General features: G+C 36.5%; 1 pseudogene; it reads left to right on the top strand.

Annotated features, from left to right (window-relative positions):
* The first annotated feature begins 19,617 nt into the window (after positions 1-19,617).
* LOC149188223 (pleiotropic drug resistance protein TUR2 pseudogene) lies at positions 19,618-21,467 on the top strand (annotated as a pseudogene).
* The last annotated feature ends 1,128 nt before the right edge of the window (positions 21,468-22,595 follow it).

Raw genomic sequence — 22,595 nt, 5'->3', positions numbered from 1 at the left:
GGAACTCCCAAATAGGATGGGAAAATAACATCCATCCCATATACTAACTGATAGGGAGATGTGCCAATGGACTTCTTGGTAGTTAGTCTATTTGCCCATAAGGCATTGACCAACTTTTTATTCCATATCTTTTTGTTGTCTTTCAGTAATTTCTTAGTGATATTGACCAGGATTTTGTTAGAGGATTCTGCAAGTCCATTACCTTGAGGGTAATAGGCAGTGGAGTAGCCAAGGGTGATATGGTATTTGTTACATAAGACTATCATTCTCTTGGATTTAAATGCAACTGCATTATCAGTAATGAACTTTTGGGGGCATCCAAATCTCGCAGGATATTATTTTCTAGGAAGGAGATAATGACATTGTCTGTGGCTTGTCTAGAAGGGATGGCTTCTTTCCATTTGGTAAAACAATCAGTGGCTATCAAAATCCACTTATGTTGGGCTGAGGAGGTTCGGTGTATTTCTCCAATGAAGTCTAACCCCCATTGTTGAAATGGTGATTCTGTGAAGATTGGTTTAAGAGGAAAGGCTAAAAGTTTTCTCTTCCCCTCGAATACCTGGCACTTATGATAGGAGGTCACATGTTTTTTAACATTTGAAAATAGAGTGTGCCAGTAGAAACCAATCCTCAAGATTTTTCAGTAGTAGTTTTCCAATAGAATTGTCCTCCACAATCCCCTACATGAAATTCTTGCATAATTTTATCAGCTTCATCTTTCAGTAAAAATTTCAAAAGAATACCACTAATGTCTTTCCAAAACAAAGAATTATCTATGATACAATATTTTAATGACTTCATTTTCAAAAGTCTAGCTTTAGTTCTTGTCAAACTAGGAGGACCTTGTAAGTTTAGTAATACAATTATGATATCTGCATACCAAGGTGAATCTATAAAAGGTTCACTGATCTGTGGAGTCACCATCTCTTCTTGATCATCAAAGGCACTAATGAAAATACTATCTAGGGCCTGACAGTTTGATTCAGCCATGAGTTTGGCTAAACATTGGCCTTTGATAAGCTTAGTAGGCTTTATTTCTATGTCATATTCTAATATAGTGGCAATCCATTTGCTCCTTTCCCTTCAGGCCCATTTTGTGTTAAAATGTCCTTAACTACTAAGTTTGGAACATAAGACATGATGTGAGAATACATAATGTAGACTCTGAAATATTTGATGGCCTTTACTAAATATAATGCTTCTTTTTCCATAATATTGTATTTGAGTGTGGCATCTCTTAAGGATTTACTAAAAAATCCAATTGGTTGTTCATATCCTTGGTTGTTCTTTTGCAGAAAGACTGTTGCAATGGTGTATTCTGAAGCAATAGAAAAAAATTATAAATTCTTTCTGAAAATTAGGACTTATAAGGACTGAAGTTTTGGTTAAGGATTCCTTGATGGCTTCAAAGGTTTGTTTGGCCTCCACTGTCCATTTAAGTGCTGAGTCCTTTCTTAACATGTTATTTATTTCTCTAATCAATTCTGCTAAATTTGAAATGAATCTCCTAATAAAATTTATCTTGCCTAAAAATGATTGTAACTCTTTAATGTTTCTAGGATGGACAATGGTCAAAATGGCCTCTATTCTAGCAGGATCTATTCTAATTGCATCTTTGTATATTATATTTCCCAACAATTTACCTTCTTCTAAACCAAAGAGTGCCTTTTTGGGATTTAAAAAAATCCGAAATTTCCTACATTTGATGAAAACTCTTCTCAAGTGGTCTAGGTGTTCATAATCAGATTTAGAAAAACGATGATGTCATCTTGGTATACTAGTAGGAAGTGATGGATCTCCTTGGCAAAATCTATATCCATATCTCTTTGAAATGTCACTCCTGAGTTCATTAGTACAAAAGGCATATTCAAATACATGAAGGTACCCCAAGGAGTAGTAAATGCAATTTTGGTTTGGTCCTCTGGTTGAACTAAGATCTGATTATATCCAGAAAATCCATCAAGAAGAGAAATTCTAGATGAGCCCACTACCCTCTAAAGGATATGGTCCATTTTTGGTAGAGGCTAGTTGTCTTTCAATGAGACCTTTTTATATTTCTAAAATCAACACAAAGTTTGATTTCTCATGTCTTTTTCCTAGTAGTGACTAAGTTTGAAATCCAATCTGAATATCTAATGGGAGCTATGATTTGGGCATCATACATTATTTTAACTTGTTTCTCAATAAATAGCATAAGGACTGGGTTAATCCTCCTAAGTTTCTGTTTGAAAGGTTTATGATCTTATTTGAGAGGTATTTTGTGTTAAATTCTGCTGGTGTCATAAGACTTCAAGTCTTCATAACTCCACGAAAAAACATCTTGGAATTCTTTAGACAGATTTATATATTTAACCTTTTCCTGTGGAGGTAACGCTTTTGATATTTTAATGAGTTTTGTTTCCTACTCAGTTCCTATGTTACAGTCTTCTATGTATGCTCTTAAAGGTTCCATTTTGGATTTCTTAGCTACATCGTTCGAGTCAAACAGATGTTCTAATGGGACTAATCCCTTAGGCAAAAAATGATTTTTAAGGTTCAAAATTTCAGGATCACAATTCATTATCTCTTTTATCTCTACATTTTCTAAGCTATCTATTTCTACTTATTGAATTTAGTTGGTTTACCTATATCCAGTATATTTACATCTATGCCACCATCTCTGTCACTATCTATGTTATGTTCTACTGTACAATCTGTATCTATTTTACAATTCTAGAACTCACCTTCAGCATTCATGAAGTTATAAATCTGAGAATCCTGGGAGAAGATATTTCAATACTTTAAGTTGTCTGGTATAACAAGCCTATTTCTCACTTTTGCAGTGTACTGATGGTTAGGTTGAAAGGGTAATGTACAGGTACTAGCAAAAGTGGCAAGACTATGGGCTTGCATATTTTGTTTTCTAGGAATGGTAGCAAAGTTTGTTTCTAGGAGGTCTTTAATAAAATCTAGGATAGTCTCCCTATACTAACTAAGTTTGGGATTGTTTACAAGTATTCAACATTAATTTGTTTAATAATCAATTCTATGTCTCCAAGTATAGAAAATCGTTTGGCTCCAAGTTTTCTAACGATTTGTAACCCTAATATGAAGGCTTCATATTCAGCCATGTTATTGTACACTTGAAGTTTAATATGAATGGATGTCCCTCAAATTGATTATTCTCCATATTATGGATCCACACTCCTACACTAGCCCCTAACCTATTCACGGATACATCAAAATCTAGATGCCATAAGGACACATGAAAAATGTTCTCACTATCAGTTGTTTTGTACTTCAGTTCTTTAGTTGTGATTTGATTATCGTCATGTTCTAAATTGTACAAGATGAAAGAGTCCATATCACCATTCATGGAGTATATGGGAAATTTTTGTGGTTTTTCAACACTACTCACCATGTATTTCATCAAGGTCTCTCTATATAATTTCGTTTGTTGGCCAAACACAGATACGGTGGCATAAGACATATCTAACTGCAAGGATCCGTGCAATTTTGCTCCCCATGAGCGAGATAACAACATTCCATATTTGGGTGGGATGTTTGCAACTACTATGTCCATTACAATACTTTTCGTTGGGCATTCGACTAGAGTTACACATAAATCCTTGATAAAACCAAGGCATTTAACTTGGCTAGATTCAAAGGAAAACAAGTCCTTATATGGTTTGGTGATGTCTATGTTCAGTCTCTTCATGATTGCTTTTGGCATCAAATTATGGGATGCCCCTGAGTCTAACATAGCATTATGTAATATCTTTTCATGAATGTTTAGGCTAATGTATAAAGGAGTTATTCCCCCTTGCTAATGAGTACCATTCACCTCAGGGCCAAAGAATAATTCAGTTTGATCATCATTCAAATTGACAAAATATTCTCCCTCTCCTATATTTAAAGTTTTAGTTATCTATGATCTATAGGATTCCTTATTTACTAATTTGGTAAAAGGAAGTGATATCTCTAATTTTTCTATTTCATTTCTGATGCTGAAAGGGAGCTGAGGTTTGTTTGTTTGGATGAGATCTTCCTTAACAAATGCAATCTATGTGTTTTTATCTTGGTTTTCAACACTAGGCATTTCAGTTTGTCTCAGCAACTTTTCCTTGATTTCTCTTGTTTGGATTGGTTTGAGTAATTGTTTGAGTTTGATTTCCAGTGTAGGTTATATCTACAAGTTTTGGGGTAGAATTTTCTGGTGATCCCCTAGGCAAGATTTGTAAGAATTTGGCAAGAGGAGCTTCTATTATTTTCTTAGTTTGGGTCTGGATTGATCTCTTAATGGGAGCTTCATTATTCTTTTTACTTCTTAAGCTGTATTGTTTTTGTACCTCATATACAGCTGACTCATGTCCCTATGTAAAGTCAGAGGATTCACGAGATTCTAACTGCAACTGTTGCAACATGTAAAACTCCTGTTCTTCTTGAGTAAGAAAAACAACATCTTCGTCTTTGATTTCTAGTAAGTTTATCTGAGTATCATCCTCTCCTTCTTGGATCTATGGTCCCTCATCATAGTTCTCTTGGAAGGGGGACCTAATTTGTTGATCTAGTACAACATTCTTTCTAGTGTTATGGTTCTTCCTAAAGTTTGGATTTCTTATTGGGGGCGGTTGTTGATTCTCCCATTGAGTTTTCCTTTCCATGTTTTCTAATATATCCATGATTCTTTCTACACTCTTGGCAAAACTATTTATCTTTCCATCAGAAGTGGAAGTTTCCTCTTTAATTAAAACTCTCTTTTCATTTCTCATTATGACTTTCTTGGCTAATAGGTTGGCCTCTACACTAACAACATTGCTTTGAATTTGTTCTAATGTTTTCGGGTTTCTTTCCCTTATCTGGTATGACATGTCAATGTAAAAACCATTAGGGAATTTAATTAATGCTAGATCAGGTGGAGGATTAATATTAGCTGGGATTTCATTGTAGATATTATTGAACCTAGTGCAATAATCTTGGATTGACTCATTAGGAGCTCTTCTAATGTTGTCATATTCAGAAAGTATTTGCAAAGGGTTTTTCTTTCTCTCTCATCTATCAATGAATAGTCTATTGAAATTAGCTAATTTTGTAATATGATGGGCAGATAATGCTTTGAACCATTTCTTGACATCTCGAGTTAAAGTTTGGGCAAACAACCTCATTTCGACATTTGATTCATCTATCTCATGCAACTCAAAATAGTCAGTCATCTTGTTCACATGCTGATAGGCAGTGTATTGACCAGTAGCATCAAACAGAAATATTTTTCTCTGATAGTCTTGGGGTATTGCATGGAGTTGGGTAGGTAAAACCAGAGGTGCATATCGGTCTGCCATGGCTAAGATTCTGTTTTGACTAGGGGTTAAATAAGTGGTGCTTGAGGAAGGGCTTGAACTTGATGGAGATGAAGTAGATGATGATGAGGATGAGGATGGTTTATGAATTACTATTTTAGGGGAATGGACTGTGGTGGATACTATAAGTGAGGTGGTGGTAAAAGAAGGAGTATTTATAGTGAGTGAAGATTGTGCAGAAATTTTAGAGGCAACAACAATGAGGGCAACTAGTTCAATAGATTATTTAAGGTAAGCATCATCTATATTGCTTATCAATGTAGAGGTTAAAGCTTCTAACTTTTGAAAAGAATCCAAGACAAATTTATCTAAACCTGGATGGATAATCACCCTTTTTATTCAATGAGTTGAGTAAACTCAGGGTTTAACACTATTTCATGGATGAAATTCTCAGAATTAGTTCTAAATAATGAGAGGTCAAATGACAAATCAAAAAGGAGCTCCTCTGAATTTGACAACTCCTCAGGGAGTGAATTTGCTTTGACTAACTGGCTACTAGTTTCCTGAGTTTCTTCCTTTCTGGGCTTTCTTAAAATCCTGTCTGGGTCACTAACTATCATAGCAAGGTTTGGATATGGATTTTCCCTGGTATAGTGAGACTTTTTGGGAGCCAAATTTTAACATTTTAAACTATTTTTTTATGAAACTTTTCAAAAACAACTTTTGGAAATGACTTTAAGGGGCTTAAGATTAATTTTAACGTTTCCTTAAAGTTTTATAAGACTGAGGGTTGAAGTCCCGAATATGGTCGCCAATGATGAGATCACCCCAAAATTTCTTATAATTTGTTTGGAAAAGGAAATGATAGAGGTAACCACTAACCAACTTTGGAGATTAGGATCTGGCCTTCCTGATCTTAGATAAGGCTCTCTCTTTTTTATTTAACTTTTTTTTACTTAATTGGTTTTAGACCAGTTATGATTTTGCTAGAGCTTTTGATTTGAATTTGGGTGGTGGGATCACTTACTTAGATGAAAAAGGATTATCTTTTACCATTGGGCTATGGGGTCGAATGTCAGACAAACTGGATTGGATCAATCTTTAAAAAAATGTCTACAAGGCAAGATAGGTGAGTTATTATAGATATCAAAGGCTGCATGGTGAAATGGTTTCTAATCGGATCAAGGTTTCAGTTAAGGGTTCCTTAGGCTGGATTATGAAGAAAATAAAAGAGGTCAACCGGATGGGAGAGCAATTAAGGATTCTCAAATCTGAATATTAGAGGAAAACATATAAATGACTAACTGTGAAAAACACAATGTACTTAAACAAGTTTTGAGTCATATTTCTAGTTAATTCATTGAAATTAGAATAACATTTAATTTTATGAAACACATAAGGAAGTAAAAAAATAAGACAAAGAAGATACTTCATTGCAAATATCTCATCTCATCAATCATGTAGTGCAATATTTTTATTGCTTGCTCTAGTATGTGGACTTGAAAATTCGTACAATCACCCTTAGGCTTAAGATCAAAATAAGTTTACAAATGTATAGCAATCCACACCTTCAATACTTCGAATTGTGAAGTATTTATACAAAAATAATTTACAAAATATCTCAAACTGCATTGAGAACTAATCTAGGAAAAGAAAATATCTTCATGCAAGAAGATAGGGACAACTATTGAATTGTTGTTTGTTGTCCCCGTTATTTAGGTTCTTCTATCTTTTGTTATTTGATATTTTGCACTTTAAGTTGCTTGGCTATTGGTTTTCACGCTGGATGTCATATTTACTTATGACCTTTCATCTGATACTCTTTGACCTTACTATCCTGTCAACACCCTTTTACTGTGCTTTTTCACTTTTTACTATATATTTATATTTTTAATTTATATTTTCTACAACAAATCATTGAGTTTTTCCCATGTCTCAGCATCTAGTAATTGGATATTGAGTATTTTTCGGTATATCTCATCTACCTTGGTGTATTTGGAAAAAGTAGGTCTATTGACAAAAAGGTGTTTTGTTGGGTCCCTATAATACTAGTGATTACCCCATTACTATTGTAGTTATACCCCTTATTTATATTGTTGTGCACCTATTACCCCCATGTTTTTATTTTTGTGCCCCATGGAATCCCTCTATTGTTATTTTTGTGGCTTTATATTATTATTGTTAGGTTGGCTAGATTATATTGTGACTCCTTAGGCTCCTATATATAGAAAGGAGGTTTTGTCATTTGAATCATCGAAGAATTGTTCATTTATGTAATGTAAAGGAGGTTTCCCCCTCGAAGAGGCAGAATTCTAAGGCGTTGATCTATCTTTTCTATCTTTTCTTGAGCTGGTTTCATAACATTTGGTATCAGAGCTTTGGATTCTAGGGTTTCACTGCTCCAAATAGGTCATCGTGGAATTTTCGCTATAACTTTTTTTCTGTGACGTTTCAAAAGTCGCAAAAAAAACCCATTTGAGAAGAAATCGCGCTAAACCTTGGGTACGAATTTCAGAGCTTTGTGCGTGATATTTTTGGAGATATGATCTGAGGAAGTTGGTATTTTTGCAGACTCCTTAATTACATTCAAAACAGGTGACCTGAGGAAAATCGTCATAACTTTCTCTTTGGGGATCAGATTGAAATTTTCTAAGAAGGTACAGAAAGAGGACAGATAGTAGTTTCTTATATACATGTTTCAGATCCAAAGGTCAAAACAGTGACTCGTGGCATGTCGTACAAGTTCGCTCTACTGAACTAGTCTATAAGCAAGTCACTATGGGAGATTTCACATAACTCTTCCTTGGAGAATCCAATTTGGGTCAGACTTGTGGCATTGGAAAGAGGATACAAAGGGATACTACAACTCACAAATTCAGAAGTAGATGATTGGAAAGTACAGAGATACATCAGAGGCAATATCGAGCTCCTACAAAGTGAAAAAAGGTGTGTAGATTTTCTTAAATTTTTGCTTAAGCTTGGTTTGAAAATTTATTTTGAAGGAATTCAAAGGGCATAGTAGAGCATTATTATCGGTAACTGATGCCCTGAGGAAAGAAAATGCAAACACCTAGTAAGGGACCTGAAAGCTCTAGCATGACTCATGAAGAAGAGGAAGAAATGCAACATGATATATCAAAATTACAAGACCAAGTGCAACAACTGTCCCTTGCACAAAAAGGAATAGAATCTAAGATGGATGGTTTAAAGAAATATGTAGAAGCTAATATGGATGGTTTAAAGAAAGGTGTAGAAGCTAGGATGGAATGTTTAAAGAAAGGCGTAGAAGCTAAGATGATTGACGTGGAAGCTAAGATGGATGATTTGAAGATAGATTTGATGACAGAGATGGACGAATTGAAGACAAATATGAATAAGTTGCTACAAGAAATAGTCCCTAAGGGTGAAAGGGTACTAAAGAAAACTCATGATGAGAACAAAAGAAATGTTAATCATGATTCCGTAGACGGTAATGTTGGATTGAAGACTCACCATATTCCAAAAATCGATATGAGGAAGTTTGATGGCAAGGATCCCGCCACTTGGATATTACAGATGGAGCAGTTCTTCGATCTCAATAATGTGCAAAACACACAAAAGGTACGTATGGCAACTGTATATCTGGAACCAAATCAGTTTGTATGGTATCAATGGCTTTGCTCTCGTAAAAAAATTATCACTTGGGCAATTTTTACGGAAGAATTGATAGCACATTATGAAGATACAAAAAGCAACACTTTTTTTATCCAATTGATAAGTCTCAAACAAAAGGGTTCAGTAATGGAGCACATTGAGGAGTTCCAAAAATTGAACATAAGGGTAAAAGATATTCCAGAGGAGCATAGGATTGATGTGTTCATAGGGTCTTTAAAGGATAATATCCAACATGATGTTCGCCTTTGGGAACCTGATTCATTAGAGAAGGCATTCAGGTTAGCAAGAAAAATGGAAAGCAAAATTATGGAAACCAGGAAGCATACCACTCACAACTATAAAGGCAGAAGTGTTGTTTCCCTTAGTCTTCCACAACCTATAATGTTGACACCACAAAAATTGGAAGAAAAAAGAGCAAAAGGGCTTTGTTACAGTTGTGATAGCAAATACACTAAAGGTCATAAGTGTGCTGAGAAGAAATTATTCTACATAGATTGTGAAGAGGAAGAAGAAAAGGAGAAAGAAAGGTCAAAAGAAGAAGATATACTCCAGGAACAAAGCCTAGATGAAGAACAAATAAATCCGACCATATCTTGTAATGCATTGGTGGGAATTACCACTCCTCAAACCATCAAGATAGAAGGACAAATCAAGAAGAAAATGGTAATAGTGTTGATTGATTCAGGAAGCACCCACAATTTTATTCATTGTAGGGTAGCAAAAGAATTGAATTGCTTCCTATATCTAGCACCAGAGTGTCAAGTGATGATTGCAAATGGAGGAACAATAAATTGCTCTGGAAGGTGCCATAATATCAAGCTATCCATGGGAGAATATGCATTGACTAGCCCAATGCTTTCCATTCCAATGGGAGTTGCTGATGTTGTACTAGGAGTCCAATGGCTAGAATCCTTGGGTACAATAGCTTTTAATTTTCAAGAAATTTTCATCAAATTTTCTATGGAAGGAAAGGAAGTTGAATTAAGGGGTATTGCAAGGAAACCAGGAAAGATAATCAGCTCTAATGGTATGAGAAAGCTTCTAAAAAAGGAGCAAAGAGGTGTAATTGCACAATTATGTTCGCTAAATGTTTCCACATCGGAATCATCTATTTCTCCAGATCTCTAAAAAGTCCTGGACAATCATTCCAAGGTATTTGAGACTCCCAAAGGTCTCCCACCTATGCGCGATCATGATCATGCTATCCATCTGATTCCAGGAAGTGTTCCTCCAAACATCAGGCCGTACAGATATCCCTATGTCCAAAAAAGTGAAATTGAACGTATGGTTGCAGATATGCTAGAGGTTGGTATAATTCAACCAAGTCAAAGTTCTTTCTTTTCTCAAGTAATATTGGTGCACAAGAAGGATGGATCATGGCACATGTGTCCGGATTATAGGGAGCTCAACAAGCTCACTATTAAAGATAAGTTCCCCATTCCTGTCATTGATGAATTACTGGATGAATTGCATGGATCAATTTACTTCACCAAGTTGGATCTTCGTTCGGGATATCATCAAATCAGAATGAAGATTGAAGACATTCCGAAAATGGCAAACTCATGAGGGTCATTATGAATTTTTGGTCATGCCTTTTGGCCTTACCAATGCACTCTCAACATTTCAAGGTTTGATGAATTCAATTTTCAAACCATTCATTAGAAAATTTGTGTTAGTATTTTTTGATGATATACTAATCTACAGCAAGTCTTGGAAGGATCATGTTGAACATGTTGACAAGGTGCTACAACTATTGGAGGAGAAACAATTATATGCAAAAAGATCCAAATGTTTATTTGGAGTCCAGGAGGTGGAATATTTGGGTCATATTGTATCTCATGAAGGCGTTAAGGTAGACCCTAGCAAAATTAAAGCCATTAAGGAATGGAAAATCCCCACATCCATAAAGCATCTGTGAGGATTTCTTGGGTTGACAGGGTATTATCGCAAATTTGTTAAGAATTATGGGAAAATAGCAGCACCTCTAACAACATTATTGAAGAAAGATGCATTTTCATGGACTCCGGAAGCAACAAAGGCCTTTGAACATCTTAAAGAGGCAATGTGCCAAGCACCAGTCTTAGCTACACCAGACTTCAGAAAAACCTTTATTGTGGAATGTGATGCTTCAGGAAATGGAATTGGTGCTGTTCTAATGCAAGATGAAAGACCCATTGCTTTTGAAAGTCATCCAATCAAGGGAAAGTTTTTAAGAAAAGCTATTTATGAGAAGGAAATGTTGGCAATACCCTATGCACTTAAGAAATGGCGACCCTACCTAATGGGAAGACACTTCAAGGTAAAAACGGATCATGATAGCCTTAATTATTTTTTAGAACAAAGATTATCCTCTGAAGAGCAACAAAAGTGGGTCACAAGGATGTTGGGTTATGACTTTGAAATCATCTACAAAAAAGGGAAGCAAAATGTGGTGGCAGATGCTCTCTCAAGAAAGGATGAGGATGTGGAAGCATTGTTGTGTGCCATTTCTATTATCCAACCAGATTGGATAAACGAAGCAAGGGAGGAATGGAAGAATGATGAAGAAGTGTGGGCACTTATTCGAAAGCTACAACAAGATTCCAGTACGTCTGATACATTTAGCTAGAAAAATGATTCGTTATGGTACAAAGATCGCTTATACCTCTGTAAGAATTCCTAGCTAAAACAAAAGATTCTTATGGAATTGCACACTTCTCCCTTAGGAGGGCACTCAAGATTTTTAAAAACTTACCACAGGGTTAAGAAGGAATTTTTTTGGGATGGCCTTAAATCAGATATTCAAAAGTTTGTGGCGGAATGTTTGGTTTGCCAACAAAATAAAGTTGAAACAATTAAGACATTGGGTCTATTACAACCTTTATCCATTCCAAGCCAACGCTGGGAGGAGGTTTCAATGGATTTTATCACAGGTTTACCCAAGTCTGAGGGAAAGAGTGTAATCATGGTGGTAGTTGACAAACTTACCAAGTATGCACACTTTTGTGCATTATCACATCCATTTAAAGCCAGTACCGTTTCTACTACATTTATGGAAACAATTCAAAAGCTACATGGAAACCCAAAGATTATTGTAAGTGACAGAGATCCCATTTTCACTGGAAATTTTTGGACAGAATTATTTTCTTGTCTTGGTACTCAGTTAGCTCATAGCTCATCTTATCATCCTCAATATTATGGGCAAACTGAGATAGTAAACAAATGTTTGGAAGGATATCTTCGTTGCTTTGTATCTAATAAACAGACACAATGGGTCAAATGGTTGCCTCTCGCTGAATGGTGGTATAACACTTCCTTCCATACAACAACAAAAATGACCCCATTTATGGCACTTTATGGGTATCAACCACCATCCATCACATCATATTTAAGAGAAAATTCTAAGGTTCAGGCAGTGGAACATCACATCGAACATCAACAACAAGTTCTCCAACTCTTAAAGGATAACCTCGTGTTGGCACAAAATAGAATGAAACAACAGACAGATCAACATCACAGTGAAAGAAGTTTTGATGTAGGTGATTGGGTATTCCTACAGCTACAACCATACAAGCAAATGTCCCTAAAGCAAGCTAAGAAGGATAATAAATTATCACCAAAGTATTATGGTCCGTACAAGGTGTTGCAAAAGATTGGTACTATGGCATACAAATTGGAGCTTCCTACAGCTTCTCGATTGCACCCAGTTTTCCATGTTTCATGTTTAAAGAAGGTTATAGGCAACAAGCTCCCAGTTCAAACAATATTGCCAGAACTTGACGAGGAAGGAAAAATTATATTGGAACCGGAAGCAGTCACAGAAACAAGAACTCGACAGTTACGAAATCGATCAATTTCATAGTATCTTATCAAGTGGAAGAACTTATCCACTGAAGATTCCACATGGGAGGATGAGAATTTTATGCAGAAGTATACAGAACTACTCAAGCGTTGAGGACAACACTTTTTTGAAGGAGAGGGGCATGTTGGGTCCCTATAATACTAGTGATTACCCCATTACTATTGTAGTTGTACCCCTTATTTATATTTTTGTGCCCCTATTACCCCCATGTTGTTATTTCTGTGCCCCATGGAATCCCTCTATTGTTATTTTTGTGGCTTTATATTATTATTGTTAGGTCGGCTGGATTATATTGTGACTCCTTAGACTCCTATATATAGAAAGGAGGTTTTGTCATTGGAATCATTGAAGAATTGTTCATTTATGTAATGTAAAGGAGGTTGCCCCCTCGAAGAGGCATAATTCTAAGGCGTTGATCTATCTTTTCTATCTTTTCTTGGGCTGGTTTCATAACATGTTTTACCTCATGCAGGAGGTAAAACAAGTTTTCAAAAGTTTGGTATAATACTTTTCCTCTTGGTATGCCCCTCATGGATGAAGCTTTTACCTGATCTTTGGCTACTTCCCTGATCTTTTTGTTGTAATCTTCCTATGTCATTAGCTTATCATTTATAACTAAGGGATTTGGTAATCCCTTTTTCCTCAAAAGTTCGAACTTAACCATGAACTTGTCAATGGGCAGTTGCATTGTTTCACACTTATCCTCCAAGTTCAACATCAAATTTCTCTTAGTGAGGACTCTTTTGACTTCCAAAATTGTACCCGTCCTGTGATGTATCTATAGTTCTTGTAGATCATACTTGTTCTTCGAGTTAAGGAAAGGTATGATTCTTGCAGCTTCCTTTGGCATATCTTCAAGTTCTGCTTTGAATCTCTGAATGGCCTCTATAGCCTGCTTTATCAATTCATTCTATTCAAAAAGAACCTGAATAGATGGAAAAATATCCTTAACAGATTCAATGATGTTGGCCCGTAGTTGTTCCTTAGCTTGACCTAGAGACTCATTTAGTGTCAGCTCTTTCTCCAGGCTTTTCATTCTTTCAGTCATCGTTGTGGCCTTCTATTGTTCTTCTCTATGCATGATTTGGGTCAAGTTGTATCTGTTTCCAGGCTGGTGACTATCCCCTCAAGTCTGTTCATCTTCGTGGTATGAATGGACATTTCTTCCATTCCTTTGACTAGCCTGTTTGCTTCATCACCTGTAGAGCCTGTTGCTATCGATCCTGTTGTTGATGTAGTCAGTGTAGATACTGGTAGTGTAGTGGACATTGGAGTAGTGGGAGCTAAGGATGCTACCAATGTAGAAGGTACAATAGTGGTAACTATTGGAATGATAGTTGTTGGATCATCATTAAGGCTAGCTTGTTTGAGCTGCATCAAGCTATCCAATTCTTTCTCCACCTCCTTTAACTGATCATTCAGTTGCAACACTAGGTCCATCATCTCTTCATGGTTTCTCTAACATTCTAGGACCTCCTTTGTCTGTGGGTGTTGTGAATGAGACAGCCTATGTTGTTTCTTGAGGGCTACTATGTCCTCATTCTTCTTCTTGATTAGCTATTCATTAGCCTTAATATCACTTGGATCATAGTTGAGTTCAATGAACAAGTCCTCCAAGCACTTTATTCTATTTTCTTTGGCTTGTGAGGAGGGATTTTCCAGTTTGTATTGGGTTGTCACATTATCCAATGAATCTTACAACTTGTGGGCAACCATGGATTTTCCTACGAGGGTGGAGTAAATCATTTCTCTAGTCTGTTTATGGAACTCTATCTGAACAATGGGATGAACATCCCTGGCCAATACCTCAAAATTTGTTTTCTTGTAGTCGGTCAAGGTCTTTGGTTGTTAAACAATGGGCTGCAAAAATGGCACCTGCATATTGCCTACTTTGATTTCGAAGGCTGACATTAGTCTGGTCTTGTTTGGTGGTATAAGATTGAGGTATTGGGCACATATCTCTGCCTTCAACTTTTCATTCCTCATCTTTATTTCCTTGAATCTGTCTTTGATATCCTTTTCCCTATCAACTGGCCTGACAAAGGAAGAAACCTCCATGCTCTATTGTCTCTCTATCTTCTGTGTGTTCGAGGTTGATGGCTCTTGTGTTTCCCCTGATCTAGCTATTCCTTTACTTCTCTGTCCCTATGTCTTAGTGTCAGTTATTTCCTCTAAAACAATGTTTTCCTCTTATTCAAACACATGATTCAATTTCGGCCTCTTTCTTACCTCAAACAGCTCATCAGTAGTCTCCACAGAAGGGCTGGATCCTTCTTCCTTATTCCTTTTAGGATTTTTCTCCTCATTGACTGGTGTCTGAAGCACAAGATGAACATTCATTGTTTTCCCTAATTCTAGAACCTCGAAATGGTGATATAGGTTGCAACTGGTTTTAATGGAGGTTGCAGAGGGTATTGTGGCTTCAGTTGTGCACTAGATGGATGAATTGGGCATCCAAAGTGTGTTCGGGAGGTAGCTCATGATCAAATTTGGTTGCAGAGACTCATGGTGGTGCAGGAAGGCTTAGGAAGCTTTCACAGTGTGATTGAGCGAAAAGAGTGAAAGTGTGCGTCTTCAGCATTTTAACCAGCAATGGTTAGAATTTGGCGCATTATTTCATAATGAACAGTAGGTGGTTTCAGCTTCTGGCAGGGAGGTGATTTCAGGGGCCATCGCACTGCTTTTGGAAGTCGGGAAGTATTTCCCCTAGAGCACATAAGTTCACAAAGTGATTCCACGTAACCAAAGAGGGCCAGAGCAAAATAGAGAATCTCACGTGCTCTTGGGCAAGTAAAGTTAGGCAGGGGAATTGGCGCGATATGGATGTGTGCTATCAGATCTAGGGGTGGTAGATCGGAGGATTGTCATGTGATGGAGTTGCATGGAGGGAAATCGGGTAGAGAATTGCAAGACCCAGCAGATTAATTACAATTGATTTGTAATTAATTAATGAATAAATGGGGATTAAAATATAATGAACAGGTTATGGAGTGGGACCAGGGTTAAATGCGGCAGGATTTGTTAACCGCACCAAAGTGGTGGGTTAAATGGGTTTTATATCGGGAAAATGTGAATTGCAGAGTGTTAATTAACTAAAGTCGAGGGGGCGAATAAAAATTAGGGAAAAGGGGGGTTTTATTGGCTTTTAGGAAAAGTAGGGAAATTAATAAGGGGAAAATGATTTGTTCAAAAGGGAATGGATTTCACACTAAGGAAAAGGGGTTTTGGGCTGGGAAATGACTTTTGGAGGGTAATTTGCTAGGGAAATGTCTAAAACAAAGGGGCAAGGGTGGAAATGAAGGGAAAAGGGAATTTTAAGAAGAAATGACGGGATAATGGGGAAATTAGTAAGTATGTAGTGGGGATAAAATGAAATGAGTGGAAGTTAATCAAATCAGCTTGTGAACATCCTTTCACTTTCATAACTGCTCCTGCACACTGAAATATTAGATTAAGCATGAAGATATGCTTATGCTTCAATCAACTTTGTACTTCTACAACCTTTCTTTTATTTGCCCTTTACTTACCCTAACATTTTTTCTTCACTTTATTGGGTGCATTTAAACTAGGAGACCCTTTCTTTCCTTCTCTTTTGTAAAACAAACTATGTAATTCTAACCTTATAACTTCCAATGGCTTAGATTAAGATTATGAGCAGTGTTGGGCTTCAAAATTGTCCTTATTTTCACTCCATTATTCACCAATATCTTCACATTTTACCTTCATGTCACCTCCATTCCACCACCACATCATTACATTTACCTCATTATTGGGTTATAACTATGCTTTTCCAAAGTTTATTAATTCTTAACATTTTAAAGTGGATTTATGGTTAAACTTTAGAAAATAATATGCTTATACTTATACCTAACAATTAGAATGAGTTTGTTGACATGTGTAGGTACAAAGGAAGCTTCCAGGGCATCTTCATGTGGCCTTGAATGATCAAATTCGAATTTGATAAGATAAGCCTCATGGAAAAGATCATGATCTCATGGAGAAGATCATGGACCTCATGGAGGAGATCATGGAGGATAGGGTTATGTGTCTAGATGGTTGAGAAATGTATGGAACTAAAGAGAGATTAGTGGATCATCATTATGAGTTTGTTATCTCATCCCATTGTATAAATAGGAGTACCTCCTCCATTCCAAGGAGAGGACTCTTGGAGCATGTATCCAAGTTATGATGGAATAGAATAAAGCTTTATTTTACATAAATTTCCTTTTTATAGTCTTAGATATAAGTTGCCTTAATGTAGTATATGGAATAATTTGTCACTTTGTTCTTAAGAGAATTGAGCTCACTCTAAAAGGATGAGAGAAACATTTTATTTCATATTAGATCTTATTTCATTTAATTGCTTAGATGTTTGAGAATTTGTTTGTGATTGATGAATGAGTTTTAAATTAGAATCTTATCAGCATATGAGAGGACAACCAAGGGTCTAATTTAGGCTCTTCCTCTATTTGATTTGCATGATAATTTGAATTCATTCTTTTGCTTTTAAGTTTCAAGTTATTTCATTTATTATGCTTATGAATGAATATTAGTTTAGTTTGGATCAATATGTGAGGGAACAGTCAAGAGACTAAGTTAGTCTCTCTCTCTCTACTTGAATCTGAACAACAATTAAATTCATTCTCTTGTCTTTATTTCAAGTTTCTAGTTTTATGCAATCAATGATTTCTTTTCAATCTATAATACTATAGGGAAGGATGACTAGGACCTCCTCAATCAAGAGCCTCTTCCTTGCATATTATATTGAATCAGAAATCATTTAGTTAGTCATAGAGTTAGTTGCCTACTCCTGCATATATTTTGCTAGCATCATCACAAGCTTACGAGTTTCCCTGGTTGATAATTTAATGAAAGCAATTTAAGCAATTAAATTGCCCAACATTTTGGCGTCATTGCTGGGGATGGTGATAAGGGATTAGGCATTAGGAATTTAATTCAGTACTAGTATTTTTCTTTAGAAAAACTAACTTGTGAAACCTGGTGACAGTAGGATCTTCATAAGGGAGTTCAAGTTTGAGTTTTCTGATGTTTTAGTATTTAGCTAGTTTTAAATTTAGTCTTTTCTAAACCCCCTGCATAAATAAAAACAAATCAAGTGATTAGTATGCTCTCTTCCTGCGCTTCGTGCGATCAGGAAGATCAGAAAATCTATTGATTTAATTCAAATAAAAATACTCTTGCTGAAAAATTGATATGTGAAATGACAATAAAAATTTTGTGAAAAAAAAAAAAAAAAAATCCATCCTAAAATAATTTAGATAAAATCTAGTTTTTTCCCTTTGAATTTTAGTTTAAAAAAATAACAAAAATAAATAACGAAAATAAAAAATCCCATATATATAATTAAAAAAGAAACAAAAGCTCCGCGTTGGTTACAATCTCTCCAGAAGTTAGGCACATCCAGGTTCCTGCACCAAATTTTGTTTCAACTCTGCCATGGGGTACTTGTTCGTCTTGGCTCTTTCTTCCTCCGTGCGATCTTGAATTTCTGTTTGACAATAATTATTTTGAATGCAGTCAAACAACAACATGAAAGTTGTGAGCATTTCCTTCTAATTAGATTCCATTCAGCTTTGCGGTTCAAAATAGTAATTTCTATTTTTTTTTCTCTGTTGAGCCATTTCCATGTGAGATCCTCGCATCTCATTGTATGCGTAATTGTACTCGGTGTAGATTGCAACAACTTCTTGCGAAAATTGCAAAGTAGGATTTGGTGGTTTGAACACCGGATTTCCTGTTTGCCATCATAGCTTTGGCATCTTGCGACGTTGAGTATTATCCTACCAATGCTACGTGGCTGTTTTTATGTGCTTTATATGGCAACACGTTCAGGGTTTGGTCATTGAAAGGCAAGTGATATGGTTGTGTGATCTTTTCTTGGACGTTATACCTTGCAGCACAAGGAGCTGACAATGGAGTAGATGATAAAATCTCATTCTGGAAGTACGGAAATGATTTCCAAAAAAATATGCAAATGAATGCATCAACCTTGCAATAAAAATCTCTGCACATGGATAATCGGAGATAATCCTACTAAATCCGGCATAAATTTCCACCTTTTATGCCTCTCGAATTTCCTGTGATCTCTCTTCAAGATCTGGAATGCCCCGATCCTTAATTAAATGCGATAGATCTCACCCATCATTCCCCAGATGGCGATGATGATCCTCCCAGCAAATCTTCTGATTAATCCATTTTGTAACAAGATCCTGGAGAGATTGTAGGAAATCATAAATTTGGAGGATTTTTCTCTGATTAAGTTTAGCGGATGCATACAAAATTGTGGGCAGTTTAAACTGTTTTTTCCCCACTCACTCTGCTCATTATATATCTATGAGTGGACTATAATCTTAGCAATAATTATGTTCATTAATAGCGTAAATGAGCAATGGGAAACCTTTGAATCACCAGATGCCAGCTAATCATGTTTAACGAACCTTTGAATCACAGGATGTGGGCTAATTCGATGTATGAGCATTCATTTCGCATGCATGTTTTCTTTACAGCGAGGAGTTGATCCAGTTCCACATGTGGCTGCCTGCACAACCGCTCTCATTCTCCTTGTTTTTTTCAGATTGCGGTCTCTAAGAAGCCCTTCTTTCAGTCCCGTGAGGCCCCAGGGAGAAGATGATGCTGTAGAGTAGAGTACATTAGATTTGAGATTGTGTGGGGAAGAGGGTGATAATAGATATTCCGTTGTCTGCCTTCTTCACAGAATGCAGGCCTCTGGTCACAGAACGTAGGCCTCTGGAGAACTAAGGAGATCAGGGAGTATATATTCCGCTGGGCTGTGGGGATCCGGCACAAGTATTGGCAATGACATGAATGCTGTTTTTTTCTATACCCTCGTCGCGCCGAGGCGAGGAGGAAGACCAGGCGCTCACTTGGGCTGCCCTTGAGAGGCTCCCCACTTACGATCGAGTTCGGAGGGGCATTATTCATAATCGCCAGCTATTGCTCGACAGGCTCTTCAATATGGCCGACGACAATTCTGAGCAGTTTTTGTTCAAGATGATGGTGACCTACAATGGACACGATTTATAGGAGTTCGTGCCTCCGAGAATGGCGGTCTATGTTAGCCAGCGGGATTTGTATATTGCAAAACTGACTGTTAGAGAAACTCTAGACTTCTCAGGGCACTGCCAGGGAGTTGGTACAAGATACGACAGGCTGGTGGAACTGTCGAGCAGAGAGAAGCGTGCCAGAATTATACCTGATGAGGATATTGACATATTTATGAAGGTTGCTGCTCTAGGAGATGAAAAGGCTTATCGTATTGTTACTGATTACATCCTCAAGATACTGGGGCTGGATATCTATGCTGATACGATGGTGGGAGACAATATGCTTGGAGTAATCTCAGGAGGTCAATTGAAATGTTTGACCACGGGAGAATTGCTAGTGGGACCGGCAAGGGTTCTGTTCATGGACGATATATTTTTAGACAGCTCCACAACTTTCCAGATTATTAGGTACCTGCGTCAATCTGTGCATGCATTAGATGGCACCACCGTCATCTCGCTCTTGCAGCCTGCTCCTGAAACATTCGAATTGTTTGATGACATTATTCTTCTATCAGAAGGTCAAATTGTGTATCAAGGACCTCGAGAAGACGTGCTCGGCTTCTTTGAATCTCTCGGCTTTAAATGTCCAGAGAGAAAAGGCGTAGCAGATTTCTTACAGGAAGTAACTTCAAGGAAGGACCAGCAACAATATTGGGCTAACCTTCAAGAATCATATCGATATGTTCCCATTAATGAATTCGTTAAAGCTTTTCGCAGTTTTCATATAGGTAGGAGCCTTGCAGAGGAATTGGCAGTTCCTTATAATAAAAGGGACAGTCACCCAGCAGCTCTGACAACATCAAGGTACGGTGTCGACAATGCCGAACTGTTGAGAGCAAGCTTTTGGAGAGAATTGCTTCTCATCAAGCAAAATTCATTTGTTCATATTTTCAAACTTATACAGCTCTGCTTCCTTGCAGTGTGTACAATGACGGTTTTCTTCCGAACAAAGATGCATCATACAGTGGACGGGGGCACACTTTACTTCGGCATCCTCACCTGTATGTTTAATTGATTTACAGAGACTGCCATGACCATTGCAAAACTTCCCGTTTTATATAAACAGAGAGATCTGTTCTTTTACCCCTGTTGGGTATATGCGATCCCAACATGGGCATTTAGTATTCCAACTTCAGTAGTGGAATCTGGCATTTGGGTCTTCGTAACCTATTATGTCATTGGTTTCGATTCAGATGCTCAAAGGTTCTTTCGTCAGTTTTTACTTGTTTTTCCGTACACCAGATGGCCACAGGCCTCTTCAGACTGATTGCTTCCGTCGGTAGAACCATGGTAATTGCCAAAACGTTTGGGTTGTTCGCAATGTTGATTGTCATGTGCCTTGGTGGATATGTTCTTTCTAGAGAAAGCATCAAAGGCTGATGGATATGGGGCTACTGGATCTCTCCCTTAATGTATGCTCAGAATGCTGTTAGCGTGAATGAATTTCTAGGGCATTCGTGGCATAAGCGTGTTGGTAATGAGACTTTAGGAGTACTATTGTTTATTTCCATATGCATACTGGTACTAGATTGGTGTTTGGATTCTGATGGGTTGGTTGCCACCGTTTCCACGCATTCGCTCGAACTTTCTGTCGATGAAAGGGAAGACTAATCTCAGTAAGAATAAAATCCCAGGCATACGATATATGCCTATTTAGATTCCCATTTTTTTTAGTTATAGTTTATTTTTAGAATTTTTCTTTATTAGGTTTTAATAAATAAAATTTTGTTGATTTTACAATTTAAAAAAAAATCTCAAATTAAATAATAAATTAAAAATTTATGTTTTTAATTTATTGTTTAAAAAAAATCTAAATAAATAAATAAAATCAACATAAAAAAAAAATTATGTTTTACTAAAAAAAAAAAAAATTATTACTTTTGGTAATTTAAAAAAAAATTCACAAAATTCACGCAGATTTGAAAATAAAAAAATGGGATACTTGGAAACACATTTCGAAAATCGATTGGAGGATTCTAAAGACGATAACTATTTCTGATAGCTTTAAGTTGGCATTAACTCCTCACATCTTTCTGTTGAATGCTTTTATGTGACATTCTAATATGCAGAACACAACAGATATTTATAATGTCAATCTTTTTGCCAAGTACATTTCATGAGTTATCTGACACAAACAGGGAGTATTATTTTTCATGGTTGTTTTTAGAATGGATTGAAATTGATATCATGAGTTGAGTTACTTTCAACACTTTGATTTTTCTTAAATCTGTTTTATTTGATTTGAAATTTTTGCGTAAGAATCATGAAGGAAATGCGCAATTCTTCTTGAACAAACTTATGTTTTCTTTCTGCCATGTTTTTTTATAGGTTACAGGATGATAAAGTGATCATTAAGGAGATTTCATTGTGACGACAATTAGTCTTCCAAAGACTAAATTCATGAAAAATTCTGAAGACAAATCCATGTCAACGACCACTACTATGCATCTTCCTTTTTGAAAAAGATTTTGAATTCCACCAATTGAAAATCCATAAATCATGACATTTCCATATCCAATTTTCATAGCAAGAGTTCTTATTCATACACCATGCATCCATTCCTTACAATTTTATTACCATTTTCCTTGTCATTACCATTCCCCTTCATTTCTGCCCATAAAACCTTGCATGAGTCAAAGTCCTAGAGTCTAAGTATCGTTGAAAAAACACCTAGAGGCTTGCATGCCTTAATGGCAAGTACTCTTGCCAATGAACAATGGGAGTACATTAATATCCCTT

Source organism: Pinus tabuliformis, chromosome 3_1, assembly GCF_031772625.1.
Source record: "Pinus tabuliformis cultivar Carrire ecotype Pingquan chromosome 3_1, CPIR1, whole genome shotgun sequence".
NCBI classification, from domain to species: Eukaryota; Viridiplantae; Streptophyta; class Pinopsida; order Pinales; family Pinaceae; genus Pinus; species Pinus tabuliformis.
The sequence above is the reverse complement of the archived record's forward strand: the minus strand, read 5'-3'. Positions and strand labels throughout refer to the sequence as shown.